This window comes from Crinia signifera, chromosome 4 (genome assembly GCF_055691185.1).
Source record: "Crinia signifera chromosome 4, ASM5569118v1, whole genome shotgun sequence".
Classification (NCBI taxonomy): Eukaryota; Metazoa; Chordata; class Amphibia; order Anura; family Myobatrachidae; genus Crinia; species Crinia signifera.
Window position 1 is genome coordinate 241070306 of NC_139220.1, and position 20602 is coordinate 241090907.

At 44.0% G+C, this 20602-nt stretch overlaps 1 protein-coding gene across 6 annotated transcripts in view; it reads right to left on the reverse strand.

Moving 5' to 3' along the window:
• SEMA4B (semaphorin 4B) overlaps nucleotides 1-14538 on the reverse strand; it is a 254134-nt gene extending 239596 nt beyond the window's left edge. For 5 of the 6 annotated variants that reach the window (XM_083184137.1, XM_083184138.1, XM_083184136.1 and 2 more), the window contains exon 1: nucleotides 14291-14538. The gene's annotated coding sequence lies outside the window, so the exon portion shown is untranslated. Of the gene's footprint in view, nucleotides 1-14057; nucleotides 14162-14290 lie in introns of all 6 variants that reach the window. The other variant, XM_083184134.1, reaches the window with a different exon arrangement.
• Between the last annotated feature and the right edge of the window lie 6064 nt (nucleotides 14539-20602).

Consider the following 20602-nt stretch of genomic DNA (forward strand, 5'->3'; position numbering starts at 1 on the left):
CTCCATAGTGACCGGAGAATGATCTGAAATCCCCCGTGCCCTATAATCTACATGCCTAATTTTTGTAAGAGCATTCTCAGAGACCAGAATCATATCGATCCTTGAGAACACTCTATGGGATGAAGAATAGCAGGAAAACTGCTGACGGTCTGGGTTCCTGATTCTCCAGGGATCCTTCCACCCTATCTCCTCTATAAACTCAAAAAATGTATTACTTTCCCTAGGTCTTTCTTTCTCAGGCCTATTCCATCTGTCCAGGTGGGGCTGAAGTACCTTATTGAAATCCCCCAAACAAATTACTATATTATCCGGAAAGGATTCTGCAAATTCCACCGCCATTCTCACCACATCGTATGAGAACGGGGGTGGGATATATACTGTGAGGATACAAAACCGTACATGGTCAATTGCACACTCCAAAAAAATATATCTTCCCCCTGTATCGATCTTCACGGAGCCCACATCAAAAACCACAGATTTCCTGACTAACAAGGCAACCCCCCGAGAGGAAGAAGAGAAAGGGGCATGGAAGCTGTGCCCTATCCAGGGACGTTTTAAAGAACCCAAACGCTCTTTAGGCAGGTGAGTCTCTTGCAAGCAAATAATGTCAGAGTCCAAACTCCTACACTGTTTCAAGACCAAAGCTCTTTTTACCCTGCAGTTCAGACCTCTGACATTCCAGGTCAAAAATTTAACCATTTATTCTGCACAAGAGATCCACCTATAACCCACATTCTCTAACATAAACAATAATTTGACCAATTGAGCCATAAAACAAATTTTGCCGATGGGCCATATTCTTTGACAAATATACAGTGGACCACCATTAGGTTCATATTTCATAGGCTGCCTGCACTTTAGCCAATTTTCTAGGCCCTTCAGGTGCCAATATATGGATCGATCTCTGCTGAATCTTGCTGTGAACGGACATACACAAATACATAGACAGACATAAACACCCGTCCCTCCCCACCCCCCACCCCCACCCTGTATAACCAATTCCCGTGGCATACCTGTATCCCTCCACAAAAATCCCCCCTTTAAGCTATCTCCAGCTACAGTAGCCTCCTAGAGCAATCAACTAATGGCCACCAAAGAGATCTACCCCCGCCCTCCCCCATGCATCCCCGCCACCCTCCACAGAATTTCAATAATCTAACTCAAATCCCCCTCATTATTTACCTACAGACTTATATTACGAGCTCAACTAGCTCCTAGCACTGCCAGAGCAGTTGTCCAAATAACCTTTAGGGTTCACCACAAAGAAGAGAGATAACTGAAATAAACAGATGCAAAATGTTACCACAACAGAAACAGGACACTTCATTTATAGATTTTAGCTCAGTGCCACCTGTTTCCTGCCCGGATAAGTGGCATCAAGCCATCTTGCCGCCTCTCCAGGAGTGAAAAAAAATTTCGTAGCCCCATCCGCTATCACTCTCAGTTTAGACGGATAGAGCATGGAATATTTTAATTCCAACTCTCTAAGGCGACCTTTGATGTCCTTAAATTTTGCATGGTCCTTCTGGACATCTAAGGGAAAGTCCGGGAAGGCCGAAATCCTCCTTCCATTGTAGGAAAAAATCCCCCTTTTCCCTGGCCAGCCGCAGCACACTGTCCCGGTCCCTATAGTTTAGGAACTTCGCTATCAATGTACGGGATGGACCTCCCGGGGGAGGAGGCCGGCCTGGGATACGGTGAGCTCTCTCTATAGCAAATTGAGCAGAAAAGGCCTTGTTGCCACACATCTGGAATAACCACTCCTCCAGGAACTTTTCAGGGGCATTACCCTCTATGCGTTCCTCAAAACCGATGAAACGGATATTATTCCGTCTAAGTCTACCTTCCATGTCGGACATTTTTTTACAAATATCGGACATTTGATCACTGACGGATTTAACCTGAATCTGTAAAGGGCCCACAATGTCCTCCACTGTAGATATGCGATTCTCAGCCTCAGTCATTCTCTCACGAATTTTTTAAACATCATTCCTGAGGAGTGTGATATCGGACTGAACTTTGTTTATTTGTTCAAGTAGACGAGTTTCACAGGTGTTAATAGCCTCAAGGACTTGTTGTAATGTTACCTCTGGGGGAGGTGGATTTTTACTCTCCTTCGTAGGGGTAGAGAGAGGAGTACTAGTCTGGGAACTGCTGCCTGCTTGAGAACGGGCAAACTTCTCCAATCTGGCCGCCGCCGTATTTTGGCCTGTTTTACCCATAATGCACAGTTCAGCTACAAGTGGCCCCGCCGGCACAGAATTACACAGTTTCACACTCACTTTATAGGTTACTGGATATTAATATACGTGGCCCAGACTTAATGAACCGTATTTACACAGGGCTTAATGTCATGTGCTGGTACTTTACCAGGTATTGTCAGGAGTCACCAAAAGATTAAATTCAACGGCAGGTGGACCCTCCGGCCCCACGTTAACACAGTCTCGTATTTAATCTGTAGATTTCTAAACTTGGTATACTTGGCCCGGCTAGCACCATATAGTACCGCGCTCAATGTCCAAAACTGCTAACAGGGATCCTCAGGGCACACCAAGCAGTAAATTGACCCTTCTGGCTGCACAGTCTTTATAAACCAGACACGTTGAGTAGGTTATACCCACTGGGACTCACCCACCGCCTCCAGATCTTCGTCCACAGATATAGCACACAGCAGGGGCCACCGTTCAATCCCCACAGTTATCAGGAAACAGTCCTCTGGGTATGGGATCCAGCCCAATAGCCCGTCTCTCACACGGACCTGGTACACTTTCTTGTATAGCCTCAGATGGACACCAGGGGACCCCTCCACAGCAGCCGGCCACCACCTTGCTTCAATTTTCCTCCCAGGAGCTGCGTCTCACACCCGCAGCTAACCGGGGCCGTATAGAGCACTTTTAGACTGGGGGTACGATATTGTAGCCGTCGGGTAACCCCTTAGAGACAGTTATGGAGGCAGCCCCTTGTAGCCGGGCGCCGCTGGTTCTCCCGCCCGCAGCGGCTCTCACCCGCAGCACCACGGGATCCCTGGCGGCGTCTGACGTCACAGACCTGCGCCCGCTCCACGGACAGGCACTGCCGGAGACGGGATCCGTAGGGAGTGAGGACCCCAGCTAGCAAACCCGACTCCACGCGCCGTCTCTCACCCGGCCGGACAGGCGCTCCGAAGCTCAGATACCAAACGGGACCACAAGCAGGTACTCTCGGCAGGTACTCTCCACTCGGCTTAAGCCCGTTAAACCATTAGCAGCAGGATCTCTTTAGCAGCGGCGTGCACGGGGGAGCTCAGACGCACACCCTCACTCTCGTCCTGCCGTGGCCACGCCCTCTCCCCTCGAACCCTGATACTTTTAGTTACTATGTCTTTGTTCTTGTCATTGTATATGCTTCATACACTGAGAAATATCCATAACAAGATGGCCGCCAGTCGAATCACAGTGTATTCCTATATGTAATCTACAAGAAAATGGCCGCCGGCACCCGCGACTCCAGACACATCCACAAGAGCTGTGGATGTGAAGACGATACACTCGCATCTCTGAACAGAACCTCCCGGCACATGCGCACACAGAAAGGAGGTCTATGCTCACTGAGTAAATCTGACAAGCTGGACATGCGCAGTTGTGCTATAAGGACACAGGAAGTGTGGTGGAAGTGCCGCAACGAAAACCCAATATACGTTTTTTACCATGTTTAAAATGTTTTAAAGTTTTCTAAATATAGCGATTAGCTGGACATTGTACTTGTGTTTATAATCATATGTTTATTTGGCCCCTACAATCCCTAACATCTCCCATTTACTTTTTACATCAATAAGTAATCCAGTAAATCACAGGAAGTGATGTCATTGAGTATCTGACAGGCATACAGGTATAAATACCGGCCTGAGCTCAGTTGCTCTCTACCCCTTGAAGAAGTCACATAGACGAAACGCGTCGGGTAATCTACCTCCTACCTTCTAAAAAAGATAAGCGTTCTTTATTGAATTTGCTGCTATTATTACTTGTACTCTTTATTTCATATTTGGTATTTTTATCTACTTTACATATAACCCCTTTTTTATGTTTTTATATGTCCTTGACTCCCAAATGCCCATTTCTTTAGTGTAATTTTTTTTTTTAGTCTGATTTTATAACAGTCCTCCCCCCTGGTCGTGTATCTTTATATGTCTTATATTGTCACAATAAATTAATCTTTTATTCGCTATTTTTACTTGTGCAATTAGTCTCCAAGGTCTTATTTCATCCCTGCATATATATATATATGCAGGGATGAACAATCAGACACTATGGGGGAAATTTACTAAAGGAAATTTGTAAAAAATAGGTGTATTTGTATCCAGAAATACGGCAATTCGTATTGGTATTGATAGCACATCAATACCAATACGAATTGCCGTATTTTCGGGATAGTAAATGTCAAAAATAAGTGTATTTCTGGATACAAATACACCTATTTTTTTTACAAATTTCCTTTAGTAAATTTCCCCCTATATATATATATAGTCGAAGAAAAAATGCGGAACTCTGAGATCTTTTCAGCAATGTATATAGAAAAAGAAGTGACTGACGTTTCGGAGCTTACGCTCCTTTATCAAAGTGAACAGGTGATAAAGGAGCGTAAGCTCCGAAACGTCAGTCACTTCTTTTTCAATACAAATTGCTGGAAAGACCTCCGAGTGCCGCATTTTTTCTTTTTCTTCGACTACCAATACCTTTGAGGGCACCGGGGCAGCTACCTGTACCAGCGTTAAGGAGAGTGCCAGACCGCAATCACCGCAACCTTGATAAAAGTGCCAGTAGGCAGAGAAACGTCGGTAGAAGCCTTGTGTGGTCTCCTATTATTCCGAGTCCCGCCAACCCCCCTCTACATTATCGGTCTCCAGCCGAGGTTTACCTAGGAGGGCACCGGACCTGTTGCTGTATTTATACACAATTATCTTTGGAGTTTCTTTTGGAGTGCCTCCTCACAGCCAAATATCTATATATATATGCTATATTTATTTTATTTATATATATTTAGTAAATTAAAGTAATATAAACTTATCTTCATGGGATGCAAAATATGGTATTTGAGTTTAGGCTATTGTGTATTAAAATTGTAAACAAATGACTTCAAGTAGCCAAATATTATACTAGTCTATTTGGTCCTGGTATCTCCAGCACAATGACATTACAGTAACACTAACATAATTACTTAGCAACCAGTCCTCGCAACTGACACTATTGGGCAAATTACAGAAAATTGCTCTTTCTCTGCAGGAATCTCACTCTGCTCCCATTGGAACATGTCCCTGCTTTCCTTTGTTCAGTATGCTCGGCGATGTGATACATTTACACAATAAACCTTACTGCCATTCCAGCAATTTCTGTGTGAAACCCAACAACCCGACTCTTAGATTCATGGTACGGGCTGTACTATCATTTGTTGTCTGCACTTACTCAGCAGATAACGAAAACACGACTGTACCAAGGTACTAGACGCACAATCTTATATAGCAATAAAATTATGTTTTTAAATCAGAAAAGTAATAGAAAATTATATAATCATCTGATTAAATGTGTCTGGTCGGAAACTCCTGGCTGATTCTGCAGAAGCTTGTAGGAGCTTTAATAAAATAAAATGATACTATTGGCAACAGGAAACAGTGACATAAAACTATAAACTTGGGAGAAAACCTGTATTTTGAGAAAGGGTTGTTCTGGAATAAATACAAGCATTCATATCATTCACAATAACAACCCACATGTAAAATAATAAGTAAGTGGCAGAGTAAACGAGCTCCACCACCTCCCAATGACCACTTTAAGCCCTGGTTAGGATACAACCCCGGCATGAAAATGTTGACATCAGCACATGCTAGTGATGGGGAAATTCTGGTGTCAAAGATGCCGCTATGAAATCAAGGTCACACATCCAGTTTAAAAAATTTTCTCTGCAGAGAAAATGCAACAGCAAAATGGACAGAATTTACTCAAATAAGTAACATTTTTCTTGTCAATGAAATCTGACTAGATATTATTGTGCACTGTGCTAGATCATGCAGAACTACTCTTGAAAAGTAACAGCCAAAAGGGCTACAGAATCAGTGGGAAACGCAGAGGGGGGGTTTCTAAATGTAATCCCAAATCTCCCACAATGGAGTCACAGCCCTGGAAATTGGTATTTTTATACTTTGGATGCTGTATGGAACACAGTATTAATATTCAACAGTACAGATGGTCTATAGTATAGGCTGTTTCAAACATTTAAAGTGCTCAGGAAATATTTAAACATATCATAAGAAATAAATATCATAAAAAAGAAACACACAAACATAAGAGAACCATTACTGCACTTTCTAAGCTCATAATCTCCCACTTAATAGTAAGGCCCCTGTCTCTTCCTCCTGGTAGCTACTCTCTGGTTCATTGCGATGTTTGAGGGTTCAGATCCACACACATACAGTAAATGTGGTAGAAGAAGCTGGTACACTAGGCATGTGCAGCAGCTCTGCTCTGTCCCTTACACTGCATGGTGTGGTGGCAGCTCTTTTCATCATATTATATACCAGTGCTATTGTTGTAATAATTCTAGGCACTGCATTTGCCTATGAGAATACCACTGTTCCACCACACCTTAGGTGCATTCTGCACCAGGCACACTACCACTCTCAGCATACCTGCACTAGATTGCCACTGCTGCCATGCAAAATCTCTGTATATGTACTGTACCACTTTGTTAACACTGCATTCCCAGGATGTTTTCTGCATTAACCCTAGAACAGCTGTTTAAATGAAAAAGTAAATATGATAATTGTAAAAACGGAAATTTAGGGTATGGAAAGACAGACCTCATGGGTGAGATAAGACATTCCTACTCTAAGTTTTTTTGGGGGTAATCAAAGCCTCTGCCAATAGGAAGTCTTGATGAGAGGGGGGGCTAAATACCTGGGCACAGGCTGTTGGAGGGATTTGGGTCCACTGCCTCCCCCCACCCAGGTATACCTATATTTAACCTTTTGAGTGGAATTTCATGGAAAGGTAATTTGTCAAAATAGATATGGTTTCTATCGCTGCCCGCCGTCCACACGACCCCCCCTCCATCGATCTCCTCCTCTCCCAGCAGGTGTCACAGCCGGGAGGACATCCGGCTGCAGGGGGGAGGAGGAGACTCCGGGGACACTGACAGCCGCCGGGATGTGAAAGAGACCCCCGCACACCATATTACAGGTATCGCGGGGGTCTCTATCACCGCACCCCGATGCTAGCCGCATATGTAAGTACATCGCGGCGGCTGGGTGGCGATTAATACATCCCGCCCTCAGAGATGTTAGCAATGGGTCAAGACTGACACCATCTTCCCAGTGATATTTACAGGTAGATGGAGCCTGACATTTGCTCATCAAATTGAAACCAGTCTCTCTGATACTTATTGCATTACAGAGAAAGTTGAGACTGGTATGTAGAATGAGAGAGTACAGAGGTGATAGTATAAAGAAAAATATATCAGGTTAGTCCTGTGAGACTTCTGCTGTCTGTGGTCATCCATTTATTAGACCACAGATGGGACTGAATCACTGTTTGCCCGGTGATAGAATCAGAAGAGTGAAGTCAATAATTACAGCAATGAGGCCTTACATGACTTGTATTTAGATACATAAGAAGCAATACACTCAGGGAAAGGCAGATCCATATAATTATATAATCCATATTAAATAGTTGTATTTTGAGCGTCTGCTATTTTCAGCTAACATGCAGTTGTACATAGGGCCATCATTAGGTGGGTATCTAGGGGTACTTCAGTCCTGGGCCCAGATAGAAATAGGGCCCGGATGGCAGCATTGCGGTTGGTACCAAGCTGCATAGACGCACAACCTACTGCACATGCCCCTGGGCCCAGTGCCTCCCCTGCTGGGTCATGCTGTCAATGACAGTGTACAGCTGCAGCAGTGTGTCACTTACACATGATTGCTGCTGCTCGTCTTCCCAGCTGCGTCAAACCAATGATGATTGGCCATAAAAGCGAGTGCATGCGGCGATGGCGTCATGCTGCACCCACGTCATCGCGCCCACCCGCGCATATGTTTTATCTCTCTCCCTCCGCGGGGCTTCCAGGGTACTGCGCTGAGGTAGAGGACTGGAAGAGAAGGAGGAACTAGAGAGAGAGAGAGAGAGACCAGCCGCAGCTCCGAATCCACAGCAGACTTCTTCAAAAAGAAGGTACACACTGGATCAGATGTTGGCAAGTGTATTTTTCAGTTGCCATCTCAAACCTGGGCTCAATTCTGTCTCTGTTTCTCCTTCTCCCTATATCCTTTCTCCCCCTCCCCCTCTTTCCACTCTTTTTTTCTTGGGACTGGTTTATATATATATATATATATATATATATATATATATATATATATATATATATATATATACATATACATACATACATACACACATACATACATACATACATACATATATTGGTAATGGCACTCAACCAGGCTCGTGTTCAGCAGCTTGCCCGGGTGCTGAATAGGGAGAAATCTCCAATGTAGAGCAATACGGCAGGTTGTCAGCACTTGCAGGTCTTTCATACACAGTAGGTACAATAAACAGACATGGCGGTCTTTAGTTTAAGCAACGTTTCGTGCTTTATTGCATGTCCTCAGGAGGAGCCTGAGGACATGCAATAAAGCACGAAACTTTGCTTAAACTAAAGACCGCCGTGTCTGTTTATTGTACCTACTGTGTATGAAAGACCTGCGAGTGCTGACAACCTGCTGTACTGTATTTCTAAAATATATATATATACACACATACACACACACTGCTCAAAAAAATAAAGGGAACACTTAAACAACACAATGTAACTCCAAGTCAATCACACTTCTGTAAAATCAAACTGTCCACTTAGAAAGCAATACTGATTGACAATCAGTTTCACATGCTGTTGTGCAAATGGAATAGACAACAGATGGAAATTATAGGCAACTAGCAACACACCCCCCAATAAAGGAGTCTGCAGTTGGTGACCACAGACCACTTCTCAGCTCCTATGCTTTCTGGCTGATGTTTTGGACACTTTTGAAAGCTGGCGGTGCTTTCACTCTAGTGGTAGCATGAGATGGAGTTTACAACCCACACAAGTGGCTCAGATAGTGCAGCTCATCCAGGATGGCACATCAATGCGAGCTGTGGCAAGAAGATTTGCTGTGTCTGTCAGTGTAGTGTCCAGAGCATGGAGGCGCTACCCTGGGGACAGGCCAGTACATCGGGAGAAATGAGGAGGTCATAGGAGGGCAACAACCCAGGAGCAGGACCGCTACCTCTGCCTTTGTGCAAGGAGGAACAGGAGGAGCACTGCCAGAGCCCTGCAAAATGAACTCCAGCAGGTCACAAATGTGCATGTGTCTACTCAAACGGTCAGAAACAGACTACAGGAGGGTGGTATGAGGGCCCGACGTCCACAGGTGGGGGTTGCGCTTACAGCCCAACACCGTGCAGGACAATTGGCATTTTCCAGAGAACACCAAGATTGGCAAATTTGCCACTGGCGCCCTGTGCTCTTCACAGATGAAAGCAGGTTTACACTGAGCATGCGACAGACGTGATAGAGTCTGGAGATGTCAAGGAGTACGTTCTGCTGCCTGCAACATCCTCCAGCATGACGAGTTTAGAAGTGGGTCAGTAATGGTGTGGGGTGGCATTTCTTTGGGGGGGCCGCGCAGCCCTCCATGTCGTCGCCAGAGGTAGCCTGACTGCCATTTGGTACCGAGATGAGATCCTCAGACTCCTTGTGAGACCATATGCTGGTGTGGTTGGCCCTGGGTTCCTCCTAATTCAAGACAATGCTAGACCTCATGTGGCTGGAGTGTGTCAGCAGTTCCTGCAAAACTAAGAAATTGATGCTATGGACTGGCCCGCCGGTTCCCCAGACTGAGCACATCTGGGACATCATGACTCGCTCCATCCACCAATGCCACGTTGCACCACAGACTGTCCAGGAGTTGGCGGATGCTTTAGTCCAGGTCTGGGAGGAGATCACCCAGGAGACCATCCGCCACCTCATCAGGAGCATGCCCAGGCGTTGTAGGGAGGTCATACAGGCACGTGGAGGCCACACACACTACTGAGCCTCATTTGGACTTGTTTTAAGGACATTACATCAAAGTTGGATCAGCCTGTAGTGTGTTTTTCCACTTTAATTTTGAGTGTGATTTCAAATCCAGATCTCCATGGGTTAATAAATTTGATTTCCATTGATAATTTTTGTGTGATTTTGTTGTCAGCACATTCAACTATGTAAAGAACAAAGTATTTAACAAGAATATTTCATTCATTCAGATCTAGGATGTGTTATGTTAGTGTTCCCTTTATTTTTTTGAGCAGTGTATATATATATATATATATATATATATATATATATATATATATATATATATATATATATATACATACAGGGTGGTGAGGCCGGCACTCAGGACTTGGGTAATAAGCCAACAAGTAACCGGCTCCGGTGCCTTCTTGCAGAAGGATGGATGTCCCCCCGGGATATAGTACAGGAATAAGCGGCACTCGGAGACTAATGTTAATGGTGTAAACCTCGTGGAATATTTATATATATATATATCTTTCTTTGTGATTTTGTGATGGCAGCCCTGGTTGTACATTAGGGTAAATGCACTGTCATGTGTATAGTTATCGTGCCTGTGGTGTTCAGAGTAAGGCAAAATATATAGAGATATAAATAAACATTTTGTCTACTTTACAGTGGAAAATATTCTCACCGTGTTCCCTATCCTCCTATGGAGGATAACAAACACAGTGTATAAGGGACGCGGTGATTTACACACTGCTCATTCAACTTCTGCAAATCAGCCTGACCGCAAAGTCAATTGAAGGTATCCCCATGGGTGGTCCCTATTAAACTTGGCGATACCTTCAACTGGCTTTCTGTTCAAGCTAATTTAACAGTTCCCATCATAGAACTAAATTTTAGCTTCATAACATTGAGTCCTATAATGGGATATGCCATAGAAGTCAATGTTATTTTTATAATACCAATCAGTCGCAGAGCTCCCCTGGAGCTCACAGCTGATTAGCTGAGGGGAATCCCATTGACTGACTTAAGTGGGATTCCCCTTCAGTAACATGAAGGAGGAGCAGCATGTATAAACACACATGCTGCTACTCAGTTCGTGGGATAGGCTCAGTGGTTTTGTTTTATTAACTGCTGGATGGTACTTGGACCAAAGAGGATGTGATCTACACTGGATGTAGGTGTGTATATATTTTTTTCTTCAGCTTTCTATTGGATTCTCCTGAAGAAGAGGACCAAACTACCTGGAAAAATAGGTATATGTATGTATGTATGTTAGCGTGCATGTATGTAAATAAACTTGTACTTTCACAATGTGTGTGTATTTATTATACTATTGGTTTAGCTGTGGAACTACATTTAATAAATTTGCTGATGTGCGAATCCCAGCCTTCGATCTTAGTAAATTTCCCTAGAAGTCTGTGCAGCTCCAACTTTTTGTCTGTTCTGCTAAACCCAGGGTTTCAGAGCTCAAAGTTCAGGTGTTACTGTTAAAGATGAAATATTCACCACAGACCATACCCAGTTGAGCTTACAGTCTATATTCCCTACCACATGTACACGCACAAACATCCACAACAGATGCATGCTAGACAATTAACCTACCAGTATATTTTTGGATTGTGGGAAGAAACCAGAGTGCATGGATGAAAACCATTCAAGCAATGGGAGAATATTCACACAGAACTCCACACAGTTACGGTGAATAGATGACCAAGTTTGGGAACAATTGTTCTAATCTAAATTAAAGCTCAGAGGGTATGTTGGGAATAGAATCCATCACTTCAGAGCTGTGAGGCAGTAATGCTGACATTGTCTGCACTGCACTATTGCTTAAGTAAGGTTATCCTTAAAACCTGGTAACCACTGCGGTGGGGGGCGGTGGGGGGATATAAGCCATGAAATCAGAGCTGTATAGCAAAGTAAACTACACTGGCACTATATTAATAATCCTTACCTATTGTAAAAAAAAAAGTCCCCTTAGTGCGTCTATGCTAATTGCAAAATTTGATGGACTCATTTTTGTGCAGTTTTCACTATTATTTAGTGCAGTTTTCCGAGCCAAGCAATAAAGATTTCAGTGAATTAAGTTTATCATTGTTACACAGTTCAGCTCCCGGAACAGTATATAAAGCGGGGAGGAACAGCCATGAACCTGTCTGAACCAGGGCCGGGTTGCTAGTGGATAATATAAATGTGCTTTGAATTTTGGAGACCATGTTGGTTTTACTTAAATTACTTTGTAAAGATTATAAACATTAATGTCAGCCTTTCTCCTGCCTCTAAAATGAGCTGTTCTACTTTTGGTACTAACACATTTCCCATACTTTAAAACATCTACATGTTTTTGTTTAACAACTTTGAGATCACTAAAATGTTGTGTTATCAACAGGGTGTGTACCAGTTCCAAGGCTGAGAGGGATGGATGCCTTTTTGACTTTAGGACACAACGGGTGAAATTTAATAGGATGAGAGATTCAGAAAGTGAGAGATTTGGTAAGAAATCTCAATATTATTTTTTTAAAGCGGCAATCATTTACACTGCAAAACCAGATTTTGAAGTGTAAATGATTGCCGCTTTAAAAACACCTGGAGATTTCATACCGAATTTCTCACTTTCTGAATCTCTCATCCTATTAAATTTCACCCAATATAGTGACATTTGAAGATGACCGTAGATTGTTACAGTAATAGGTCATCCAGTTAATAGTATCACCGGAACCACACCTTTCCGTGGTAATTTAGGTCAAAGTTATGTGTTTAAATAAAATATTAAGGAAAACAATGTGCACTCTTTAAAAATAAAATAGCATTGTATGTTCTTCAGACACACTGTAATATGTTGTAAAAAATGCAGAGAATAGTAACTTCCCTTTAGCTCACAGTAAGGATCAGTTACAGGGTCAGGGTTAGGGTGAGCTGAGAGTAGTCATGTCAGCATGATGCTTGTAGAAATAGAAGCGCATGTTTTAAGAGGACTTCTGTGGAATCTAGTATCCCACCCTCCCCTCTTCTGGTTTTTGTTCAAGCTTTCTCCATGGTTACCGCACCTGACATAGAGAATGGCACAAGACCGGCTGCAGGAAACCCTGGAATTACCTTCCTTAACAGTGGCTTAATATAAATTGGCTATATAATTCCAGTGGAAAATATATTGCATTCAACAGTATTATTTTTGTAACATGGCCATTATATATTTCATCTTTATTTCATGTGTTGCAGTAACATTCGGTCCAGATGTAAGCGGTCTTTAATTCATTCAGCAATTTGTGTTTTAATATTACAGGAGATTCTCCCGTTCTCCGCTAGGAAATCCTGCTTACGTGATCTGATTGCACAGCCACCAAATCGGCTAATAAGGCGTTTTATTCTGCAACTTCCAATACAATGTTAGGGAGATGAAATGAATAGAGCTCTTTTTACAATGACATAATAGAATTATTTTAATCATATAACCTAATAAAATGTACAATGAGTCAGAATCTATCTATTGATCTATATGCAATGCTAAGTGATATGCTATATAAGAGACATCAGACACAACAGATATGATGGGTTTCTGAACTACTGATCTGTGGGATTCCGCTGATTGCACATTGTAGGAGGTGTACCTCAGCATCACCTGGGCTACCATATAATGCCAATCCCTGGCTTATACTACTGTACACAGGATTTCTGCTTTTATTCATAATGGAACCTGGGGAGTCCCAAATACCTTCTATACTGTATATACTATGTATACCAGAGGCGTACAACATACAGCTGATTTATAAGGCTTTTTTTTTTTTATAAAAATGATTTAACCCTTTTTGTGACAGTATTGTTATATGTTTGAAATACTTCTGGGTGACTGCATAGTTGAATGTTTAAATCACAATTGTGATACACCTTTAATAGATTTTTTTTTTCATCATAAATTCATAATATCACCAATAGATTATTACACAGTTTATCCAAGTGTATTAATCATATAACAGGCATGAAATACTTACCAATCATATGTTTAGGTGGAAGCTGATCCCTTGGTGGTATATACTGTGAGCGTCATGTGTTCACAGACTTACTGCAACCTGTGCAGCTGACAGGGAACCCTTATCTGCAAACGAGCAAACCCTGTACTAGTAAATGTGACAGATTCTCTACAATGGGAGCTAGACATGTGTACAGGAATAGCCAGACATGAAATAAATGCATCTCAAGGAACAAGGATACATGTTCTTCTTACCGGTCACATGCTGCTTCGTGCAATAGTTCATTCGGTAATTCCTGGTAAGTTGAGGAAGAGGAGTAATGGGTGGTGCCCGGGCAGTGTGTGCTCTAAAGATGATGAGCCCTCTCCAGCAGCAGGTGAGAGGCAACGTGATGGTGAGACTGAGCCGAGAGAAAATGGGCTTGGCTGCTGGTGAAGCACATTACACTAAGGAAGGCTTGTTTTAAACTACCAGTCTAATGGTGAAGGAGGGATGTGGAGGCAGGGGGAGGGGACCAGGGATTGTCTCTCCGTGAATCTATGTAGCACTAGCAGCATGGTTTTTCCTGATGCTCCTTTGGGATGCTGAAGCATATAACACCCTTTGCTTGCTATAGCTGTGTATAATATTAGCAGCATACATGAGACAGGAAAATCAGGGGTACGAGTTACACTATTATAGATGTGTAGGGAGTAAAAATCATTGCTGAGGGGATTTATTTAATTGACACATGCCCCGTTGTGCCATAGGGAATGTTCATAATGCAGCACAAGGTATTTCATGCAACATTTTCACACACAAATGTGTGTAGTAATCATAGTTGCCCCTGAAATGGCAGCAATCTCCTTCTCTCCCTCATTAGTCTAGCAATCTCCCTCATTTCACCTAGCCCACATTACACTGTTGCATTTTTTTGGGGAAAAAAGGAATGAGAGATACATACATTTACATTGAATCATCAGCACCATTTCCCAGCACTTTATAGTATAGTACTGTAGCTCTTACTTACTGCTTTGGGGCTCATCTACATTTGTATATAAGTCATTTTAAAAGATTCCTTTGTAGCAGTGCACACCCCCGATTCTAGGTGCCACTTTCACAATTTCTTTTTACAATCTCTCCATATATGGAACTAGACACTCCCTTTGGGTGGAGCATGAAACACCCCCTCAGTGGGCGCTGTTCAAAATTCTACTACCAACTATAATCTCACTGAAATTAGTATTCCAAAGAAGGCAAGTATGGTAGTAATCATGGAAGTTGTAGCCAGCAATGGGCCTGAAAAAGCTTTCCTCCTTCTGAAGTAACATTTGGGATGGGTGCAGTACACTCAAGACTGGTGCAACTATTTGACAAAATGTCACTGAGCAGGCACATATGCGATTAGTTTGGATGCGATACTGGGTGGGATTGATGTATTTCGCAATGATAAAACACCCCGTCCGCGGTAAGAGCTGTTAGGTCTTCCGATTTCAGACCCAATGTCATATCTGCGCATACGTTGAGTGACGCATGTGCCACAGTGGGTGCTGGGAGGGATACACAGGCAGCATTTAAAAAACATGCATGTGAAAATCAAACATGATATAAACACAATATGTATTTTTTTACTCAATAATATACACACCAATACCCTTTAAAAGTTGACTTAAACATGCTTTATACTGCAAATACATCACTTAGCAGCCGCATTTCTCTTTACCGGGGCGCTCGAAGCCTGAGTGATAGGCAGCAAGCATTCACTGGGGTCCACCTAGTGTTTCATGGGCCACAAAAAAGATGGATGCCCCCATGGAGATGCTGGTCAGATCCCTGTGAACGCAGGCATGGACCTGCCTGCTCGGGGCCGGCTGATAACGTGACATGATGTCGGCGCCCGCCCCCAATTCGTCGGAAAGCGTTCAGATGAAAAGTAAGTCCAGGATTACTTTTCACAGCGAACAGAGGAAAAATAATTAGATGTGAGCGGATGTGTAAGCGTTCACATCTTCTCGCAGTGTAGCGCAGGGATTTGAGCGGCGGGAGACCATGCATTCGGCATGGCGGCATTTACTGCTCGCTAGTGAGCAGGTCTGATTCGGGCCTTTAGTAATGTTGCCACTTGCTGGGACGGCCTAGCAGTGAGCATAACTTCCCATAAGAAGCGCTCCCTCTGATTCAAACAGCGATAGCATAAAAAAGTGGCACCCATGGATTGGGAAGTCACTCCGCTGCTATACTGTCAGCTCTTTATGGCTTCTACAGACTGAAGGCAATGCAGACTGTGCAAACATGGCTGTACTCTACCAGCACAGGGCTTAAGCCCCACCCCCCACTGCCATCTGACTTAAGCCCCATCTCCCAGTGACCGGGTGTCAATCACCAGTGTGGCAGAGATGTGAGATCAGACATCCCAACTTTCAGGGGTAGATGTATGAAGCAGTGATAAGGGAGGAGAAGTGATAAAGTTGCTGGTACTTTATCACCCTCCAATCAGCTCCTGACTATTAAGTTATAGGCTGGGTTTTAAAAGGGACAGTTAGGAGCTGATTGGCCAATGATAAAGTATCAGGCACTTTCTGGTCCATGCGCACCTGTGCGACTTCGCAACAGTGTGCAATGTTTTCTTACTGCGCATGCGCATTTCTGCACATGTGCATGCGCCATGTGCAAGCAGCCACGGCGAACAGAGTGTTTGCTGGGCGCTCGCACCCACCAGTGCTGGCGGGGGGTGTGGGGTGGCGGGCCGGGGGATGACCCAGTGACACGGGTGCCATCAGGCAGGCAGCTGACTTCACCGGATGTCAGCTGCTTGCCCTGTCCTCAGCACCACTACGTATCAATCAGAATAAACTCCTTTATGAGTTCTCTTCCCTTATCAATATACATCTACCCCTCAGACCGGTAAGTTGCCACCACTAGATGCATATGTGCCTATTTGGTATTCAGCATGGGCACGTTTTGCCTGATCATGTCCGTACTTTGGTTGCATCTATATGCACCCAATGTCTTGGTCTTTTTCATGTAAGTTATAAGTGCTAAATGCGTCTCGACTGATTTCTGAAAGCTGCACTAATAAAATAATATATCGACATAAAAAAATACACACATACACAAAAAAAAATTCCAACTAGGATTGAAAACACACGGTTCTTTATGTGCTAGTCCATGTTATTAAACGCACATGTGTAATTTTACAAATAAGTATGTTATATTTCTAAAAGACAACTGATTGCTGAATACATTAGAATTAAATATATATAAAAACAATTTTGGCTATATTAAATATATTTTCAAAGCTAATTGTTTTAAAGCCCATGGACACATTCAACCTGTTATATGAAAACACTTTGATAATGCACCTTGTCATTGTGTCAATTAAGAAATCATTACCCCGAATATCCAGCTTATAATATCAACTCCTCAGGTGAATAGAGAGTATAAATGGAATACCTTTATATATTGAAGTTGCTGCTGGAAATGAATCCTATTTCTCCAAGTACCTCATGTAGGGGATTCTCCTTTAATCTCTTCACACTACAATACGAACAATATGCTCACTGCATATAGTGTCCCCGGTGGTGTATTTCCTGCCGCATCTGTCTAGCGGGTCCCGGCTCTCCCGGCTCCTGCTGCTTATAAAAAAAAGTGGCATTCGGAAAATGGCTGCCCCCATACTGCAGACCGTATTTAGGTTGCTAGAGGAGGCCACCTCCTCCTCTAGCATCCTCAAAAACTGTCGTATGGGGGCAGCCATTTTCCGAATGTCACTTTTTTTTATAAGCAGCAGGAGCTGGGAGAGGCGGGACCCGCAAGACAGAATCGCCGGCAGCAGGGGTAGACGGCAGCTGCTAACTTTAGCCCCACAGCCCACCGGTGCCCACACCTTCTCAGTGCCTCCCCACCACCTGTGTGGCTATAGTTACGCCACTGAGTGTCCCATATGATATACATATAAACAGATATAAATAGCTGCTGGTGTATCAATGAGTGGCTGTGCCAGTACTTTCAGTGGACAATGGAGCAACACTGATGGCTAAAGTGGTAATACAGCTCTGTGTTGGATGTGCACAGCAGGACAGATTTCAGATGGCAGGACATACAGGCTGTATAGCTGAACAACAAAACCACCAATCTATTCTCTAACACACTTCACAGCTCTTCCAGAATCTCCTAAATGTGACTTTGTCAGCATACACATGATGGCAACTTGGTACGCGCAGGGCAGTGGAATGCTTGGGCGGCCCATGTATTTCTCTGGGGGGGTGTCCTAATCAGGGCAGCGTGGCCATGCACCCTTGAAATGCAATATACAAAAAAAAGTACTTTAAGCGCCTCCCTGGCCATACTGCAGCCCAGCACATAGCAGTGTGCGCTGAGTTAGGTAGAAGAACTGTTGCATTTTCTGCTTCCAGTTAATGGAGTAGGACTATCAAACCTGGGCCCGGGTAATTATTTCCCAAAACCCCCCACACAGTACATTTACATCCAACTGTGCATGAGTTCCTTTATCCATACCTCCTAACTGTCTTGATTTTCATGAAACAGTCCTATTTCTTGAAGACTGTCCTGCGTCCCATCCGGGGCCAGCGGTGTCCCGTGGTGGGGACAGTTGAGAGTTCTCCTGTCTGTCGCTGCTCTGCTTAGCAGAGAAATAGGGGGCGTGGACAGCAGCTCACTGAGTGCTGGCCTTGCCCCCCGGCGACAAAACAGGGGCGTGGCCCAAGATTGTAACCATCTCTGAGAAGCCACACCCCCTTTCCCCTAAGGTCATGGCCCATTTTCTGGAATGCGGGCCTGTTCACCAGAATCCCTGAGCCCCACCTAACCAAAAGTTGGGAGGTATGTTTATCATGGGTTTGAGAATGCCCACAACCCTGATGCTTGACTCTGGATGTAATATTTAAAAGTATGGCTTTGTATGGCTTTGCGCACTTTGGGCCTAATTCAGACTTGATTGTAGGACATATTTGTTCTCAAAATGGGCAACACCATGTGTACTGCAATGTGAGGCAAAAGAAACAGGTACAGAGTAAATATTCTGTGTCATCAATGAATAGGTATATACCATTTAGCACTAGCCCATGAAATCTGTGATAAGCATCTAGCTAGTGTGTCTGGTAATCTGTCACTATGTGGTATATGTACTACATCAAAGAGTAATGGTTTATAGCACAAAAAGGAGCCGCTGGTACCTGAGGAGGACAAGACGCACAGACGAACTCGCACCACCCTCATCATCTATTGGGCAGGATGTACTAAGCGATAACAGCATTTTCAAATGTACTAACACCCGGCCACCCCGTCTTCGCTGGAAAGGGTAACGCCACCTTTGGGTGGCGATACCCTATAGAAGCCTATGGGCTTCTATCGCTGCCTGCCATTACCCGCCGCCTCAGCTGACCCCCGCCGCAGATACCGACCACCCTCTCCCCGGCTTACATTCCTCCAGGACCCAGAAGTTAAACTCCTCCTCCCGCTAGCAACGCAGCTAGAAGGCCTTCTGGGTGCAGGGGGGGAGGAGGAGGTGCCGGGGACAGCCTGCAACAGGCTTCCAGCTGTGGGAGGAGGAGGAGGCACCCGGGGGGTGACAGAGACCCCCCCCACACACCACATCCCAGGTATCACGGGTGCCTCCATCACCGCATTGCGATGCTAATCGCATATGTCAGTACATATGCAATAGCATCGCTGCGAGGGGCGGCAATGTATTATAATACATCCCGCCCATTGTGTGGGCAGTTAGGATTTGCGACAGTGGCCTACCAATACATGTAATGGAATGTAGTTTTGCCTGGTGCATTTTAGTCACTGGGCAGACCAGGAATTGGGCTTTGGGTGTGTTTAGGCAAGCTCGGGCATGCCAGAAATGGGTACAGGAGGCTGGAGGTGACCATCAAGACTACTGTACTCCTGATTGACCCTCAAGCCAACCCTACTCCTGATAGCATACTTGGACTGAGAAACCCTACCTGCCATAGGGATGGTGCAAGTTTTGATCAAGTAACTGATGGGGCGTCTGAAGATGGTAGGCATCTCATTACTTGCTCAACCTCATGCACATATGTACAACAGGAAAGGGCGTTGTAGCTACAGTTGCATGAAATCACACACGTGCAGTTGTAAAAAGATGAATAATCAGCCCTTATGTGCTGCTTGTTGCAATGTCTCAATCCCAGGGCCGGCCTTAGGCATAGGCAAACTAGGCAATTGCCTAGGGCATTTGGAATGCCTAGGGGCACCAGCAGATTCTGCTGATTAAAATGATATGCAGCATGCCTATATTCTGTGTGTGAGTGAGGCTGTATCTGCATATGAAATAGTGTATTCATGGAAATCACTGTAACATAGCATTCCGTATGCAGGTACAGCCACAGTCGCACACAGAATATAGGCATGCCACATATCATTTTAATCATCGGAAGCTCCTTGTGTGTGCTCATCATAACAATGCAAAGAAGTGCTGACTGCGGGTGGGTTGGTTGTGCAATAGTGTTCGGCATATGTGTAAGGGGCATTATGTGTGTCATGTATAAATGCATTAATAATGTGTGACATATGTGTAACAGGCATTATGTGTGTCATAT